A 19,407-nucleotide genomic window follows, 5' to 3' on the forward strand; every position below is an offset into this window, starting at 1 on the left:
GCAGAGAGCCCTGGAGCAGAGAGCCCTGGAGCAGAGAGCCCTGGAGCAGAGAGCCCTGGAGCAGAGAGCCCTGGAGCAGAGAGCCCTGGAGCAGAGAGCCCTGGAGCAGAGAGCCCTGGAGCAGAGAGCCCTGGAGCAGAGAGCCCTGGAGCAGAGAGCCCTGGAGCAGAGAGCCCGCGGGGCTGCTGGGCCGGCGGCGTCGCACGCGGCGAGCCGTACGCGTGAACGCGCACCGGGAGCGCCACGTCAACCTCCTGGCTTCAGGGGGGTTCGGCCTACTCCCTCTGCGTGTGGAGTGCTTCGCCGTGGCGTCGCAGCCGTCGGCGATTGCTGCCGAGTGGAGCTGTTAGCCACCGCGATGAATCTAGAAGGCCAATCGTAAACGAAGTGTAACAACCTCCGTCCATGTCCCATGGCCCAAGGCCGATGCTGCAGCGGTGATCGCTCGATGGACAACAGCCGCGTCGAAGCCACTCGCTCAACGTGGGCGTGCTCCACATTGGCAACTGGCAACTGGGGCAGGGGCACTTCGTGCTGTCGCTTTGGCATTCATCCGTGCACGTTGTGACATTAAGCGCGGGGCCGCGTAGGTCAGCGGCTCGCTTGTGTTGTACCGGTGACATTTCAAAGGGGCTATGTTGGCGCGTCAACAAGAACATTTGCTTCTGCTAACATTGTCCAAATAGCTGTGTAAATGTGAGCTCTCGCAACCGCGCGAGACGGAACGAACACACGCACGATGGCAAGGTGGTCGCGAGCAACGCCTCTTATTTTCGGGTCTCTTTGGTGGGTCACAAACTCTTTTAAAGAGGCCGGATCAGTGTGGCGTGCGTGTCCTTGTTTACTCTGGTGTTGGCCACCAATCCTCTGCAGCATTTGCCCCAACAGTCTGTTAGAGGCTATACCAGGGATCTTTGTCTTTGTTTACTTATGGGGAGCGGTAATGTAGTGGTTAGCGCGCTGCACTACGAACCCGGCGACCCGAGTTCGATTCCCGCTCGCTCACGACCAACATCAGTGATAATTATCTGAACGGGTCCTGGGCCTCCCCTAGCTCGACTCGGCCTCAAAACGCGTACCTGGTGTGATGTGTAGTAAACATCGCCACTCGGGACACAAAGGCGGCCGGGCGGGCGTGGCGCTGGCCACCCACCCCCTCGTGTGCCGCTCCGGCCTTCACAGGTGCTCGCTAACAGCACTTGCCCCGAACAGGTCGGTTAGGCTATACGGAGGATCTTTGTCTTTGTGTTCACTCTGGGGAGGGGCGATGCGGCGTTTTTCGCACTGCGCCACGACGCCGGCAACACGATTTAGTGTCAATCGTGGCCACGGTGGACATCTGAACCGGCCCTGGGGCTCCCCTAGATTGACTCAGCCGTAAATGACTTCCTGGTGCAGCCCGTAAACATCAGCAGCACTGTGGGGAGAGAGCGGTGGCCGTGACGGCCTTCACAGGTGCTCGCCAACAGCACTTGCCCCAACAGGCCTCATGCATGGCTGTCAACCCCTTGTCAGGGCCCGACCTTATTACAGAACATTTCAGACCTTATTGGTCACCCCGTGCCCCTTATAAATCTCAAAGTTCATCCGACAAAGTCCCCATCACAAGGGAGAAACACAAACTAATGGACCAAACAAAGGTTGCCCTATTAAAACGGCTGTACGCCGTATGGACCTGAAAACTCAATTTCCCTGCACAATAATACGGAGTGACCCGGTATGTGTTAACAGCTATGATTACGGGATATCCTCACGTTGTTGTTGATGTACAAAACATATGCTTATCTTATCGATATTGTTGTATTATTGCTCCAGCTATTACCGCTTGCCTTCTGATGTTACCCACAGCCCCAAATTGAAGTCGGAAACTTCGGGTTAGTACTGGCACTGAAACATTGCAACAGTGCAGAGTCCCGAGAATGTATTTAGCCAGCAAAGCCTCGCCGAGTCTCAGTGAGACCAGACCAGACGTGTTTCTCCGTCAGCCCACGGTCTATCAACACTGTGCAGTGTTTTTGTAATAAAGTTCAGCACAATACCGACAGATTTTAGTATACTGTGTTGTATATTTCTGCCATCACAATTCCTGCCATCAGAACACGGGTGCCATTTTCTGGACTGCTCAGGTCAAACCTGCACAGGTGGCAACTTCAGTCTACAGACCCCTTTTTTATCAGGAACGTCCTGATTCGTTTCGCACAATGATGGCGTGGGGGGGGGGGTGACGATCGATGTTATCTCAGGGATCGCCAAATCAAAGTAACAATAAAATACATTTTTTGTTCGAATTCGGTCCAAAATAATCATTAAAAAACCACCCCTCAATATTTCAAGAGCCGCAAATTTGCACTGCTGGTGGCGAATACGAGGCGGTGGTGGCCCCCTAATAAAGAAAATAAAGAACGCCACGAGGCAGCCCCCTAAAAGAGCCGCGTGCGCCAACTCCGGGACCGCAGGTTCGCCGACCCCAGCTCGACAGCGAGCGGAAAATACTCGCCACCCTCCGGCCAGAAGGCCGTACGCTGGAGGATCTTTGTCTTTATTCCAGACCCATCTGCGGTGACCTCAAGCGAGATGAAGGGGTATGGTGGGGTGGGCGAACAGAAGACCAGGGGGTTAGGTAACAGACAGATGGCCCAAGTGTCCGTGACATTTATCCAGACAGTCGCCCAATTTAGCAAAGCGATGGATGCACGCGCAGCACTTTGTTCCACACGACGATAATGGCGACGACAACGACGACGATGGTGATGATGGTGGTAATGATGAGAGTGTTGCGTGTCCAGATAATGAATAACCCGCCCGCGTGCTACGGAACATCGCTCAGACATTGAGACGCGCGCAAGCCACCACTTAAACATGCACAGACAAAGATCCCCCGTATAGCCTTCACAGACTGTTGGGGCAAGTGCTGTTAGCGAGCACCTATGAAGGCCGGAACGGCGCACGAGGGGGTGGGTGGTCAGCACAACGCCCGGCCACCTTTGTCTCTCCAGTGGCGATGTTGACGCACCGCAGCTGGTACTCATTTAAGGCTGAGTCGACCTAGGGGAGGCCCAGGACCGATTCAGACTTAAAAATGCACACACGAGCTACTGCGTGTGAAGCTTGTGTATGATTTCAACTTCCAAATTTAGAGTTCTGTGGATGAGTCGCATTTGAAGCTTGTGATGTCAAATTGCGATCGGGAGTCAACAGAACACCCACAATCCCTGCAGGGTCGATAAAGTGAGAAACATTTCGCGTGGAGTCATCAGTGGCAGTCCCACCGCAATGACTTCTCCCTGCCAAAAGGAAGGTGGAGTTTCTACTTAGCGGCTCAAGGCCACCAAATGAAGCTGAGCAAAGCCTAATTGTCATTACATTGCGAGGTGACTTATATTGCCTTTTTATTCATATACCGGATGGAGCGGTGGCGCAGTAGTTAGCGCACTGCTCGATGAACCCAGCGATCTGGTTCTAAACCCTGCCCGCGCCTTCCCTTTTCACCAACCCGCACGAACCGCGCCTCCGATTATCACGGCTGGTTACGTACGGTGCGAGAGAAGTTGAACATACACGCACACGTAGCCAACTCGGTGAAGTGCGGTCATACAACGCGCCACGATCATCACGCTGTGTGGGTGGGTAGGGGGGGGGACTTCATCCAGCAGTGGATCGGCACGCTATCTGTAAATGATAATTCAATTAAAAAAAATAATGATTACGATTTAATCGCACGCGTTGCGTTGTTACACGTTGCAGTCTAAGCGTGCAAGGTGACGAGGTGGGGGGGTTGGTGACTCTTCTCGTCGCGATGCGCTCACCACGACCGCTCTGTACTTGGCTGGACGTGGCTTTCGCTTTTCCTTTTTCTCTATCGACGAGTGTCCTCTGCTGTCGGATGTGAATAATAAAAACAAAAGGCACGCGAGAGATAGATTCCTGTTCCTCCTTCTCGTGCCGCGTAGAGAGGGTGGAGGAGTTTCGATTTAAAGCTTCCGTGACTGCAGGGATTCATCTTCTTGGTTCTTTCGGTATAGTCACGTAGAAGGGAAATAATAAAATAATAAAAATAAAACATAATAAAATACAATTCTCACGACGTCTCGGCCACAACGCAAGCAGCCGTCCTCAGGTGAAGAACAGGTCTGTCGGAAATACAGTGTCTTTATTATTTCTCTTCTACGTGACTTTACCGAAAGAACCAAGAAGGGTGAAGGAGGTCTCCGCTATTGCGAAGTCACGATGGTCATGTTTACGTTAAATATAAAACAACAACAACAGGTAACCACCCACGTGACTGCAACAGCGGCGGCGCTGGGTCAGAGACAAAGCGAGCAACAGCTCCGGGCGTCACGAGGCTCAAGGGCGCACCGGATTCATGGAAAAGAAGATCGGGCTGAAGCAAACACCAGCTCGAATTCAAGCCATAGTAACATGATCATTGTAATAAAATCCGAAAAACACGAAAAATCTAAACGTCTTCATCATCCACATCCTGTCCGCATCTTCTTCTCTCATCTTCTTATCGAACTCCATCTTTGGCTCTTGCCTACATTTCTCTCATCTCGTCACGTCTCCCGTCTATGGCTCTTCATCTCATGAGCAACCTTGACGTTTAAACGGGGAAGGGGGGGGTCGGAGGGGTGGGAGGGAATAAATTAGTTCGTTTGGTGTCCTTCCCCACACCTCCGATTAGCACGGTCGGCTACGTACGGCGCGAAAGAAGTCCAACATACATACAGGCAAGGAGCTCACTGATGGGACCAGATCTTCATCGATCTGTGAGCTCCTCGCGCAATCCAGTTGCGTTCATCCCAGGATGGATCGTAGGCAGGCCAGCGTGAATGTTTCAAACAGGCGCAGATGTTCGTCTCGGGGGCTGCACAGTTTGCAGGCGCAGTAGAAGGGAAGAGGGCATCACGGGGCAACGAGCACCGCTTGAGCGAGCGGCCCCATCGGAATCGACGATGGAGCCCGTTCATCTGCCCGGGTCCAAAAACTCGGGGGTCCTTACGGGAGCAGCCGGCTCAGCCATCGCTGCTGTGTGCGCGCGTCACTTGGACTGAGCGCGCAGGATGTCTCTCTCGGTGATTCCGGAGTGGCGGCGGGCGGGGGGAAACTGGCCTGCATTGGGTATGAAATATCAGAGACGTCCATCGAGCAGCTGGAGAAGGCGATTGACCGTTGATGGTCGAAATGTCTCTGCACTGGGGAAGAGGAGGAGGGGGGGATACAGGGTGGGGGTCGACAGGTCTCTAATTGTGCTCACGTATCACAGACGTGGAAGCCCTGAGAGACAGCGCCAAGCAGTGCGGCCCCCGACAAGACACTAAAGGGAAAACACCCCCCCCCCCATCATCACCATCGTCGTTGTCGTGGTGCTGCTGTCAAACCCCACGATGGTTTCAAATGGTGCGGCGGTCCTCACGCTGACAATGTCTTATCGGCTAAAGCGAAGACAACAACACTGGGATTCATCTTCTTGGTTCTTTCGGTAAAGTCACGTAGAATGGAAATAATAAAATAATAAAAATAAAACATAATAAAATAGAATATTATTATATTAATTTATTACATTATTTTATTATGTTTCATTTTTATTATTTTATTATTTCCATTCTACGTGACTTCACAGAAAGAACCAAGAAGATGAATCCCTGCAGTCACGAAAGCTTTAAATCGAAACAACACTGGGTTCAGGACAAATCCCCCCCGTGGGCAAGTCATGCGCAGCGCCGCTCAGGAGGTGCGCGATCGACGGCGTCGAGGGCCAGGCACAGCCGGCGGCACGAGAATTTGTTCACCGAGTGAACATTGCGGGCGGCATTGACGCACGAGCAAGGCCATTGACCAAAGCGCTCAGAACGTGCACGAGCTTGTGAGAGCTCAGGGGTTACGTGCGAGTGAGCTTGGATAGTGCTTGGGTGGACGAGCACAACCAATATCAGGCGTTATAGGCTGCGGGGGCTGCAGGAAGCGGTGCGGCGACATCAATTGTCGTACTGCACTGCTGCTATGCTCCCCCACCTGCACTAACACACACTGACCCGCGTGGTGAAGTATGGTCAAATAACTCCACACGACCCGCGTGGTGAAGTATGGTCAAATAACTCCACACGACCCGCGTGGTGAAGTATGGTCAAATAACTCCACACGACCCGCGTGGTGAAGTATGGTCAAATAACTCCACACGACCCGCGTGGTGAAGTATGGTCAAATAACTCCACATGACCTGCGTGGTGTGGAGAGGCCCTCATCCAGCAGCGGATTGCATGTACTGTATGTACTGTACGTATATTGAACTTCTTTCTCGCCGTACGTAGCCAACCTTGCTAATCGGAGGTGTGATTGAAGAAATGGCAGTACATGCATACATTGTTCATTATCATACAATTATTCAGCCTCTTAAACATATAAAAATGTCATTGTTGGGTACAGCAATGTATGCGTGTGATCAAGTGCTTTTGAGGCAAGTCGTGGTGGATCACTCAGACTTGTGAAACTCCCAAAGGGCTGTCCTGCTCGGGTGGACAGGAGACGGTAGAACAGCTCAGTGGGTATCTCCATCCCGCACCAGTCACGTGGACACTCCCTCCCACCGCACACACGCAGCAGCATCAGCAGCAGCATCTAAGCACCGTCCACCTTCAAGTTGCAGCTCAAGGCTCTTACCTGTTCGTGCTCAGCTGTTCAGGTTCTCGCCTGTCCAGGCCCTCACCTGTCCAGGCCCTCACCTGTCCAGCCTCTCACCTGTTCAGGCTCTCACCTGTTCTGGTTGGCGTACCAGGCAACTTTGAGCTCTGGCTCCGAGTTCTCGATCAAGGATTGCATTGAACTTGTGAGATATGTGCTCGCTACAAGTTTTTTATTATTATTATTACGAGTGTTTTTTGTGTGGATTTTCCTCTTGGTACTCTGGTTTTCTCCTACACGCAAAACACGTCCCAACACAGAATCGGCCAAACATATCAATGCAGGACCCTCCTGAAACAGTATTGAGGATTTCCTGGATAAATGATAGTTCTATTTTTCTAATTACTGCATTACATGATGTAGAGGATCCAGTGGTAGATAATCCACATTTCCACGTTAGGGACCAGTCTTTCTGATTGGACATCTTACTACCAAGTGGAACCCTGACTTGAGACTTTAACTTGCGACCTTCTGTTATGAGTCAATCTCTCCACCGCAGCGCCAAACTTATGCGATCGTCCTGGAAATGGCCTGACAATTACGTAAATCGGGCCTTTGAACTAAACTATTTTTTATTTTACCAGGTAAGGCCCACTGAGCAATGTAGTTATTTTTCAGAAGCGACCTGGCTTTCACAAATGGTAACTCGACGAAACAGCTTATCACATGGAAATTTATAGCAGCAAAATACTCTAAACGCGTGTTTCTAAATGTGGAGAGAAACCCCGGAGGGGAGAACATGAAAACTCCAAACTTACAGGCGTCATGCATACCAGGCGAGGGAATTCACATCTCGTCACCTCGGCGTAAATGTCCGTGTGTGCATCTAGCTGCGTTACCGTTCTCGACGCACGTGGTCAGGAATGCGTACAACTCGTGACAAACGGGAATTGTTGTATTTTGTATGAACACAATTTTGTTTCTACCGTATCTGGAGCACAACACAACATGACGTGGGGAATTAATTAGATCGCGATGCTCCGGGAACAGGGCTAAATGAAACAATGATGGATTATTTTCTCATTTATTAATAATGTTTTGTTGTCGTTTTTAAAGCACTGCTTTATATATATTAAAAAAAAAGAATGTGTGGCTTTTCAAACCTGGCTTAATAGCAACACTCTCCGGTAAGACTCTCAAATGAATAAATAAATAAGCACCTTCAGATAGAGGGGGGAAAAAAGCATTCATAACACATTCATTTTTTTTAAGATTAAAGGAAATTGCTTCCTGCGTAGGAAATTATGTCGCAGCAGCCAATGTACTTTGTCGTAAATTGAAAGCGGATCGACACACGAGGCCCGTCGATTATCCTTGGAGAAGAGCGTCTCGTGCACTCGTCGTGTGACGGAGGAGTGAGTCTGAGCTCTCGGGCGCCTCGTGAACGAAGACAACGGCGTCAATGTCGCCACCCGCTTCCCTCGCTGACCGCCGGACACCGTCCAAGACGCGGGGCCCGAGAAAGTGTCCTCGCGCGTGGCCGGCGCTCAGGCGCAGAGGAAACGGCCGCAGGGAAAGAATGAAAAAAGTTAGGGCCCAAAGAAGCACCGAGAGGCAGAGGTCGCAAACGGGTTTTGATTCCTTACCCGTACCCGTACCCGGCCGCACCAGGGTCGCAAATGGGTACCCGTACCTGTACTCGGCCGGGTACGGGTTCCCGTTCCCTACCCGTACCCTACCCGAAATGAGTGACCAACGGTGACTCACCAATGACTCACGGCCTACCCGTACCCCTACCCCGCCGCACCAGGGTCGCAAACGGGTACCCGTACCCATACCCGGCCGGGTACGGGTAGCCGGGTATCGGGTAGGGTACGGGTATCGGGTACCCGATTGCGACCTCTGCCGAGAGGTCTGGGATTCACGAAGAGAAAAAAAACCACACGAATGCACGGAATCACCAGCTTGAATGCAGATCGTCATCAATCGATGGATGAATATGGCAACGTGTTCTTAATGTAGATAACCAATAAACAAGAGTGCTTAAGTAGACATTGGAAACGGTGTCAAATAATCCTGTCACAGGCATTGTGTAAACAAACTTTGTGTTCTGCCTCAGACATAATGGGGTTTAGCAATGCAGTGTTGCATGTCGCAGTGTTTATCAATTTAAACAAAATATGAGGACTGGGTTAGTCCAGCCATACACACCACAAGGGGTGAGCCCACAAATGTAATAAAACATTAATGGATGTGATACTGCGCGTCAATACTTTTTTCAGGAGAGTCCTGCATATGTTTGGCCAATGTATTGTGTTATGAGTGTTTTGCACGTGTGTGTGTGTGTGTGTCATCTCGGTCATCTCAGTCAGTCGACCCGTGGCACCTGGGTCTTCCCCGTGACCTCCTGCCAGCGAGCGTTCGACACTTCACGTGGCCTCAAGGTGCACATGGCCTGGCACAAGCGTCGTGGTGACGTCACCGCCACTTAGTGGCGAATGGCGGTTGTTGTTGTTGTTGTGTGTGGGGAGGGGATCAAGGTTCCCAGAGAAACCCCGTGGTTGCGAGGGGATAACACCCCAGAGGTGCACGCAGATGGCTGATGATCCCATGTCCTGCATCAGGTTGAGATATCGCGTCACCCACCAACCCGACCCCCGGAGCTCCGTCTTACAGGCGTGGGCCACCCGAGTAACATCACGCGATGCCTGGACCGGGCCGTGATTTCTCGCTGAATGTGTTCTGGGTCCCCGCTGGCACACAACTCGTGGCCACAGCCACCGCGAGAGGCATAGTGGATGTGGTGTGCCAGCTGCGGGTATATGTTCCAGGTCGCTCACATACAGCATTGCAAGATCGTAAGATGTAGTGGCAACTTGGGGGAAATGCCACATTCAACAGTGGATTGATCATGGCCGATGATGATGATAACCGTCCAGACGCGAATTAAATGTCGCCCTGGCGTGACCTCCACGTGCACCAATCTGCGTTGCATGTAAGTACTGATTGTAAACTTCTTTCGCACCGTACGTAGCCAACCGTGCGAGCCGGAGGTGCTGCGAGTACAAATAAAATACTTCACGCGTCAAGTAGCCCCCACCAGGCCATCACACTTCCCACCGGCGTTCATCACGATCGATATTAAACCTTCATTTAATTATCAGGGCGCGCTCCACCCCTCTCTCAATTGTCAGGTGGGTGGGGTGGGCGCTTCGATGCAATGCCCCGTGGATGCGACGAGAGCGAGCGCGCGCGTTCGGATTCCGTCCGCGCCAGATGTTCAACTCGTTTGCGTTCTACGCTGGCGTCCGTAATCGCAATGAATTGAGATCAGACGGACCGTGGCTGCGGTGGTGGCGGTGTTTGGCGGCGGTGCTGCGACCATCTGCGTCTGTCTGGCCGTGACGGCGTCGCCGTTTGTGAGCGACGTCGCAGGGAATTGATTAATAAGCGGGGCAGCTCCCGATCTGCTCAAGAAGTGACGGAGGGTGTGGATTGTGCCCAGCACCGTTAAATCGCCCATTGACTCTCTTGACAGCTCGTGCTATAATTAAACACGTAAATAATCACGTTAGAAAACTTCCATCTCGGACTATTAAAATGTTATTTATTTCATCAGCCTACGCGCCCACGGGACCAATATCATCTTTTGTTTTCTTGACCCGTTCTGACCTCCTGGGTCTCAAGGGCTGACCGACCGCGACACTTTTCATTCATGCGGAGAAACCGAAGGAGGAATGTTATTTATTTATTTTATTAGCCATAACAATCCATGGCAACGGTGGAGGAGGTTGCGAAGCGGTGGTCATGCGGTGGTTTCCAAACGGCAGACCTGAATTTGAATCACAGCTACCGGCAGTTGTGAGCCTTCGTCAATCCACTGCTGGATGAAGGCCTCCCCGCACACCACGTCAGTCATGAGGTTTGTTGGACCATGCTCAACCACGCTGGTCAGTGTGGGCCGGTAAGACAGGAAGGCCAAGGATCAGTGTTGATGTCACTCGCCACCAGTGCCGGATGAAGCTAGTGCGGGGCATATAGCATGTGTTATAAACGGGCCCTAAATAAATAAAAAAAACTTAAATATTAAAACACATTTTTTTTACTTGCACAGTAAAGTAATTACATTTTTTCATTTTCTATACAGCCAGATAATACGACCAATCGCTAACCTTCAACACCCAGTCATTCATAAAAGTTGAAGGCGGTATAGTACTATAGTAATAAAGCAAGTGCAGAATCACTGAACCGGAATTGATAGCTTGAAAGCTTTAAGCGCGGGGCCCTTGAAAGTGCGGGGCCCGTATCGACTACATATGTAGTAGCTACTAGTAGCTACTAGTAGCTACTAGTAGCTACTAGCTACTAGTAGCTACTACATATGTAGCTTCTACATATGCAGTAGCTACTTTTGCGACTAGTATAATCCGGCACTGCTCGTCACTGATGTTAGCCGTGGCTGGGAATCAAACTCCGGTCGCCAGATTCACAGCATAGTGCACTAATGATCGCATCAGTATGCATGTTTGTATGCAGGTAATTATAGATATTGCATATCGTTATGTTGATTTATTGATGCGCTTTATTTAGCCATGTGAGATACCCCCCTGAGATTAATTATGCCCTTTCCATGAGAAGCAAGCATCAATGTTTCATGTACTGTATGGATATATGTGTCATGCATGTTAAGAATGGCTAGGATGTCAACAAAGGCGTCTCAACATCGCTACGAGTACTCCACACGCAATTAATCAATATAATAAAAGAAATGGGGCCCTAATCTGTATTCCAATTACAGTATTGACTTGAAGCACTTTCACTAAGTGTCTCCCACACAAACTGCACCGATCACGACAATGCGTGACAATCGTCGATTGGCTAGATTTAAGTGAGCGTGAATACGGTGTGAGCTTTTAAAAAGTACAAACGCACGAGGTGACTGAGGTTCGAGCGCTGAGCTGGTGATGCTGTGACCCTGGGTTTAAATCCAGGCAGATGCCTCTCATTAACCTGGGCGAAGTGGCGATTCATGTGGACATTTATAGCAACAAAATAATCTCAACAATCAAACATCTCGCCGTAGTGGCGAGATGTTAACTACCTCGCCTGGTGAACTGGAGGCCGTGGGTTCGATCCCGACCCTGACGCCTGCTGTATATGTGGAGTTTGTATGTTCTCCCCATAGTGCTGTGGATTTTTTCTCCAGGTCCTCCTGTTTTTCCCTCCACTTTAGAATCATCGCGCGTTTAGAGTATTTGGCTGCTATAAATGTCCACGTGGTAAGCCACTTCGTTGACCTCCCATTTATGGTCAAGTTGCGATCTGTATAGCTTAGTTGGTTTCAACTGGTCAAATAAAAAATAGTTAAATAAATAAAACTGGGTTATCAAGGGTAATACATTGTAAGTGTATACATATTCATAATAACGGTTTTTGGGTTAGATCGCGTAAGTATAAATGTGTCGCAACCCTCCACCACCCGACACGGCCAATCAGTAAGAAATGTTTTACGTTAACAAAACGCCAATTTGTTACTTCTTCAGCCCACCGGTGTGTTTGAAGAGTGAATCCACAACATTTACAATTTGAGAACGACGTGTCGCTAGAAATGACATCCAGCATCTTCGGGCGATTTGCCAGAATAGTGAAACCATCCACCTGCTTCCGGCCTTCTTTCACATCGTACGTAGCCAACCGCGGTAATCGGAGGTGTGGAAAGTTGGTGGTCTCAGCTCGGTCACTGATGACTGCGCACATATAAACTCCTACCCCAATCCGAGTAAACATGGTTCTGCACTTCATTTGGCTAAATTCCAACTCCAGTATTAAAACATCGGCTTCGCTGTCATGCGACAGTGACAGAGTAAGTGGGTGGGAAAGTGTTACCCTGTACTACGAGGAACAGATCATGTGAAGGGAACTCAGATCTAGCCCCGTGATATCCACTTCTGCGGGCCGTTCTCGAACACAAAGGGGGTTGCACTGCTCTCAGAGGGACCACCATTTGTGTTTCGTCTCGTGACGTAATGTCCATAGCAAAATCGGTATAGAATTGGAGAAAAAAAAATGTAAAGTGTGTGTTTTTAAAAGGACAATATGCACCATTTTCTCAACCCGCGGGTTGGATGCTTGCGAATTCAAATCATGTGTGGGGCTTTATCCAACCACAAATGTCACATGGTGTTGAAACATCAATGAACTCCTAATGCGATATCAGCATTGGTCATCGTGTAGAGCAGTGTTGTCCACTCACGTCCAGAGGGGGGCCACTTTTTCCGATAAGACATCGTCAGTGTGAGGACCGCCACACCATTTGAACCATCGTGGGTTTGACAGCAGCACCATGACGACGACGGTGATGATGATGGGGGGGGTGTTTTCACTTTTGTGTCTTGTCGGGGGCCGCACTAAGGGCCACCACGGGCCTTGCAATGAACAACGCTGGTGTAGAGGGATCGGCCCCCACCATGGGAATGTGGAAAGTCCACCACTGATGGGGGCCACAAATCTAATTGAGCTTTGCTCCGTTGCTTGTTTGGTTGCGGGGAGACACTGCTGGACGCCTTGACTCGTACTGAATCAGTCGCAAGTGTGGACCAGGGCCTGCCTCAGTTGGTAATGTTCAATGCCCTGATGATAATGGTGGCTGCGGGTGGCTTGGCGCGGCAGTGTTGAGTGCACTTCGTAGTGAACCTGAGTTTGATTCCCCGCAGTGACCACTCAAAACGCTTTCCTAACCAGTCACTACGAGTACTACATTGCCCAATGATCTGAACACTAATCACGAGCCAACCACTATAACTAACCCCTCACTGAGCTTAGCCTTAACCAGTTAGTCTACGAACAGCTGTGACTAGCTCTACCCCTAACCAGAGTCAATGCCCAATTCGCCAAACAGACGCGAGTACGAACTCGGGTCTCTTTCGTCGCATCTATTTTCCTCTCCATTCAGCTTCGGCACTCACGGAGGCTCCACTGGGGGCTTGTGTCGCCATCTAGTGGCCAATGGAGTTCCAGGAGCTTGGCGTGTCACTGGATTTGCCCTTATCGTCTATCGGCGAGAGAAGACTGATTGGTTCCACTCAATGTAGCACTTAATATCTATAATAAATGGGGTACTTTGGGGTACATCCTGTAAAAATGAATGTGTTGTTAAAACCCGTCACCACTCAACACAGCCAATTAGTAAGGTTTGTCACTAATTGGCTGAGTTGGGTGGTGGCGGGTTTAACGACACATTTATATTTAAGCCATATAACTCAAAAAATCATTTATTATAGATATTGGTCGTGAAAGCCTACGTGTCACACATTTGTTCGTCCTCATTTAGTTATATGGCGAATGATACTGAGTTACTATGGGACCCTTTTGCCAGTAATAATAAGATAATAACACAGATGTTCCGATGTTAAATAGAAGAAGAAAAAAACTGCTTGACCAGAGCTTCCAACGCTTTGGCGTTGGCACAGTCCTTGTGCGGTGAGACAAACCCATAAAGGAGGCCGTCTCTGGTGGAGGCCAGTTTGTTTCAAGGACATCCATCATCAAAGCATATTCGCTTGCATGTTTTACCACAAATATGTGTGGTTCATGCAGACTTGATACCTTGTCATAGGTGTCTATTTGGTGTTGTAACATCTTAACACCTCCTGTGTTATTACCAGAAATAGTAACGCCTTCTTTTTGTATCATCTTCATTAAACGTACTGACAAAATACATTCCTGCGGAGGGAGCTGGTTGGAACGTTGGGTTGCTCGGTCAATGGCCAGGGTCAACGGCGGCGTGATGTATTCCGCAAATATGCCCGACTGTGAGGGCGGGCACAAGCCGGCGTGAGTAGGTTAAACGTTGAGTTTTATAAGGGCACCACGGGGTGACCAGCCCCTCCCCACCCAGCCCCTCCCCACCCAGCCCCTCCCCACCCTCCCCTCCCCACCCAGCCCTTCCCCACCCTCCCCTCCCCACCCAGCCCTTCCCCACCCTCCTCTCCCCACCCAGCCCCTCCCTCCCCACCCAGCCCCTCCCTGCACGACGGACACAATAATCCCCTGTGGGCTGGTGTAACCAGGAGGTTCCTACCAGTAAAAGTGCCCGGTAGATATAGCACGCAGGGCTCATTACACATGCATACACGAATGAGGCGATTATGAACAATCGGATTCTTCCGAGAGTCCACGCGAGAGTAACATCCCCGGTAGTTGCCGACTCCTCGTAACACAACCAAAGATCCCAAGGTTCAAGGGTCAAAGACTCTCCACTGTCGTCCAACAGAGGGCGGCAGCCATCTCCTTGAGTCGACTGACGATCCGTGGCAACGGAGCACAGGCAGAATTGACTCTCTTCCATACAGCACAGTATACATATGTGTTGTTTGTGTGTCACTTGCAGAGCACCCACATGCCCAAAGGCCAAACGCGTCGAGCGGTCAGCAACAAACAGCACACGGGGAAATGCCCATAACGAGATGTGCGCGCAATTAATCTGAGATCATTCTGGGAATTGTGGAATTCCGTCACTGGCACTGGGCCACGCAAGGCTCGTTTAAACACGAGGGCACATTCATTTGTGTGGGCCACATTGGAACGATCCGGATTGGTGTGCTGACAGATAAAATAAAAGTCTATGAAAAAGGGTCGTTGCCCAAAACGTCGCCTATTATTGTATATTTTTTTCCTTGAAGGCAGAGTTATTGAGGAATGTGTTGTTGTTGTTGCTATTTCGTGCTTGCGCGCCACTTTAAATGCGACACAACGCAATAATTTGCTAAACGAGGCAACAAGACATGATAATAAGATGTAACCTCAGTAGTGTGCATGAAAGGTGTCATTCAGTAGCATCAATTAATTCTGAACGACAGAGATTCTTAAAATATTATTTTAGTCCAGATATAATCTGCCTGCAGGCCTTCTCAGGCATCCAGAAAACTGCGCTGAATAGTAAACACGTTAATTATCATTACACTTACCTCAGGCTATTCATGAAATCCCATTTATAATTATGCTACCGTGATTATCCAAAACATACCCATTGATTACAATTTAACATTTCTGGAGGTGCGCCTTTATAATTGAAATTAAAATTAACTGAATTCTTAATTTGTTTTAATTAAAGTGAGGACACTGTTTCCATACAGACTTACCACATCACGAAGGTAAGTGAAGATTGGAAAACGTAATATCATGAGTTTCATCATATTGAAAATACAATACTGTATAGGTTGCATGCAGGTCTCATTGAGCCACAAGCACAGATGGTTGTGTTTTATCTCACAAATGACTACCGATATGAACACAGCGCTCACACATGCAGAAGGCATGAGCATGAATGGGAATTAAATGGTAAAGTCTAGATTTTGGCCAAACACAATGTATAGCGAGGGTGGCGTGGTGGAGCCATGGTTAGCACACTGCACTGAATCCAGAAATTTGGAGTTTGATTCACCACTGGCCACGACTAATATGAGTGGTGCCTGATACCAGAATCTGTCTTGTATGTATGTAGAACTTCTTTCGCACCATACGTAGCCAACCGTGCTCATCGGAGGTGCGAGAGAAGGTCTTGGGCGCACCCCCATTCACCAATCAGTACTGACCAACACGGGGAAATAAGGAAAAACAGCCCAATTGACTGACATGGTGTGAGGGAGGCTTTTATCTGGCAGTGGCTTGACCAAGCGCTGCAAATTATAATTTATTTTTAATTTATCGCAATCAAACGCAAATTCACACTCTACTGACAGAGCATGAAAACTTTAGTGATAGTTTGCACATCATACATGAGGTAGGCCTGTAGAAATATAATGTATATTTACGTATTCACGCTAATTGCACCAATTATGTCTGGCATCTCTTTATATGAACAAATGTTAATATAAATATTTTAGCAGCTATCATGCTGGCAAGCTAAGAAATTCCAGGAATGCTTGATGACATTTTTATTATTATCTTTTTTGTGTGATGACTTGAATTTCTTTGTGCAAAGTAAAATTAGCTTTTTTGTTTGGCTTTATGTATTTGGCTATATATGGTAAAAAAAAAGATGGAGATATAATGGCCTCCTGTAAATTATTGATATTTAATTTCACACGGGTACTTTTGTTGTATACTCATAAAGCTCGCTTCTCTTAACATTCGGATTTATATATACTGTACACTTTTTATATTCAAGCCAGATCTCCCTTACAAGCCAGGCCTGCACCTGGGATAAATGCTGAAGGATATCTGACAATAAGGTCCTCCCTACCGTCACTAAATCGTTCAATGTGCAAGATCCCCACCACCCTTCAGCGGCCTATCACCTTCCATACTGCTCTGTTCCTCAAGTGGTGATGATGGGCGTCTGCTGTAGTCGACAATGGAGGCCCTTGATGTGCTCTCTCTGCAACGAAGTCTAGTTGTGTTTGGGGCGTAGGAGTCAGATGTCGTTTGTACGTGCTTGTTTTGGCACTTATTATGTAGGTTCTCATCTGACTGTGGAGTCCGATTCTGAACCCGCAGACGCCAGCACATTCCAGACCAGTGGATAACACCAGCGATAGATCAATGGTTCTTGCGATCATGCCCCTTCTTTTGGGCTTTTGAAATTCGCTGCCTTTCAAACAGTGACACAAGAGATGTGACATAGGCCTCACCAACTAGAGCGGTCTTAGATCACTTCTTCCCAACTATCTACTGGGAGGTGAGATTTCTTTAGGGTGGACTTAATGGCAGTATAATTAGTTGATCAAAGAAAAACTGGGAAGGTTGCTGATCAAATCTATGATGTCACATCGGGTTGAAATGTTGAGTGTTGGGGGTGTTGGACAATGTAATACTCTGTATACAAGCAGCCAGCAGTGGATAGAGAGTGCATTTATATATATATAAATGCAATTAAGGCGACGCAAAATAAGATGATGTTATTATGCAGTTGACAGAGCAGTGATGAGAGGACTAAACAATATCGCATTATCTACAGAATGCATTACGGAAATTTTTATATGCAGATGTGCTGGTGTTATTGTGCAAATAAACACAGTGCTGTTCAGTGCTAGCATTGCAGTGGCTGCACCACTATTAACGTTGTAAGAAGCGTGACGACATATTGCTGCGGTGTACAACGTCATTATTTCTACAACTTAATCTGATACTGATGAAGCTGGTTGTAATTACTGGCGAAACGTCGTACTCAGATTGTAAATGTTGTGGCTTGGCTCTCCAACACACCGGTGTGCTGTACTAGTGACGAATTGGCCACGTTCTGTTTACGTGACGGGCGGGTTTTAACGACACATTTATATATTTACGCGATCTAACCCAAAATAAAACCTATATTATGGCTTAATTTGATTCATCAGTTAAAATGTAATGACGAAGACAATTACTGGCCCGTGCCCTTTAACGAGGCGAGTGACAATCGACATGACGCCCCATATTTTTGCTCATCTGCACAGGGGCCACGGGATTGAACGAGGGCGATGGGGTCATTGGGGCAATGTTGAGAACATTCGACGTGGGACATCTGAGTTCGATTCTCAACCACGGCTCACATCAGTGGCAATGTCAATTTGTGTACCTACAGAATATGCAGTACTTTATTTGAAGTGACTTACCTTTTCTATACTTTTAACTGCTATTGTTTTGTATTGTTTGTCATTATTAAATCGCTGACCCGCCCCTATCAGACATCTTTGAAAAAGAGCTTCATAGCTCATCGGATTCTTCCAGGATCAATATTCTGATATGAACCACCCTTCACCAACCCACACTAACCAACGCTAAAGTATGGGAGGCATCAATCCATTGGTGGACTGTGGTTGAACTTTACAGTATTGTAGAACTCATACCTGTCAAACCCTTATCAGTGCCCTACCTTATTACAGACCAAATTCAGACCTTATTGCTCACCCCGTGCCCTTATAAATCGAGACTTTACCTCTACAAAGTCCCATCACAAGGGAGAAACAGACAAAAAAAAGTTTTTCAGCATTTAAAGGCTGTACGCGGTATGGACCTGAAAAGTCGATTTCCCTATTTCCCTGGACAAGAATACGGAGTAACCCGTCTGGGTTGACAGCTGCGAGAACTCCGTCCACGAAATCAGCACAGAATTCACAACCACACCTCCCATTGGGACTTGGATTGCAATGGTGCCAATACACGTGAGTGGCCACAGGATAAAGTGGTGGCTTGGAGAGAGTTTCTCTGCTGCCCCCGTGACGAGGGCCGTGGCTATTGCGGGTCTATTAGTAACAGTGTTGAGCCATGTTAGTGTAGCTTGCTGTATGTAATTATTAGTGGTAGGTAATACATTGCTGGGGCCGAGTGAAGGCCGGCTTAAGACACCTCTTGGAATTCCTCGCAGGCACCGCGCGAGTGGCGGGGGCCGTCGGTGTCACGTGACCGGGGGAGGGGCCTGCGGGTGTGACGCAGTTAGCGGAAAGGGCCCTTGGGTGTCACGTGGTGGTTAGGGAGGGGCGGGGCCTGTGGGAGTCACGTGGTGGAAAGGGAGTGGGGGCCTGTGTCACGTGGTGGGAAAGACCGACCTGTAGGTGTCACGTGGTGGGAAGAGGCGTGGCTCGTGTGTGACACGTTCATGTGTACCGGGGGCGAGGCTTGGCCAGTGTCCAAGTGACGTGTTTTTAGGTTTTTTCGGTAAAGTCACGTAGGTAAAAAATTAAAATTTATAAAAGTAAAATAAAATATATTATAAAATATATTTTACTTTTATTAATTTTAATTTTTTACCTACGTGACTTTACCGAAAAACCTAAAAATATGAATACTTGCAGTCACGAAAAGCTTCAAATC

This window comes from Lampetra fluviatilis, chromosome 35, assembly GCF_964198595.1.
Source record: "Lampetra fluviatilis chromosome 35, kcLamFluv1.1, whole genome shotgun sequence".
Taxonomy (NCBI): domain Eukaryota; kingdom Metazoa; phylum Chordata; class Hyperoartia; order Petromyzontiformes; family Petromyzontidae; genus Lampetra; species Lampetra fluviatilis.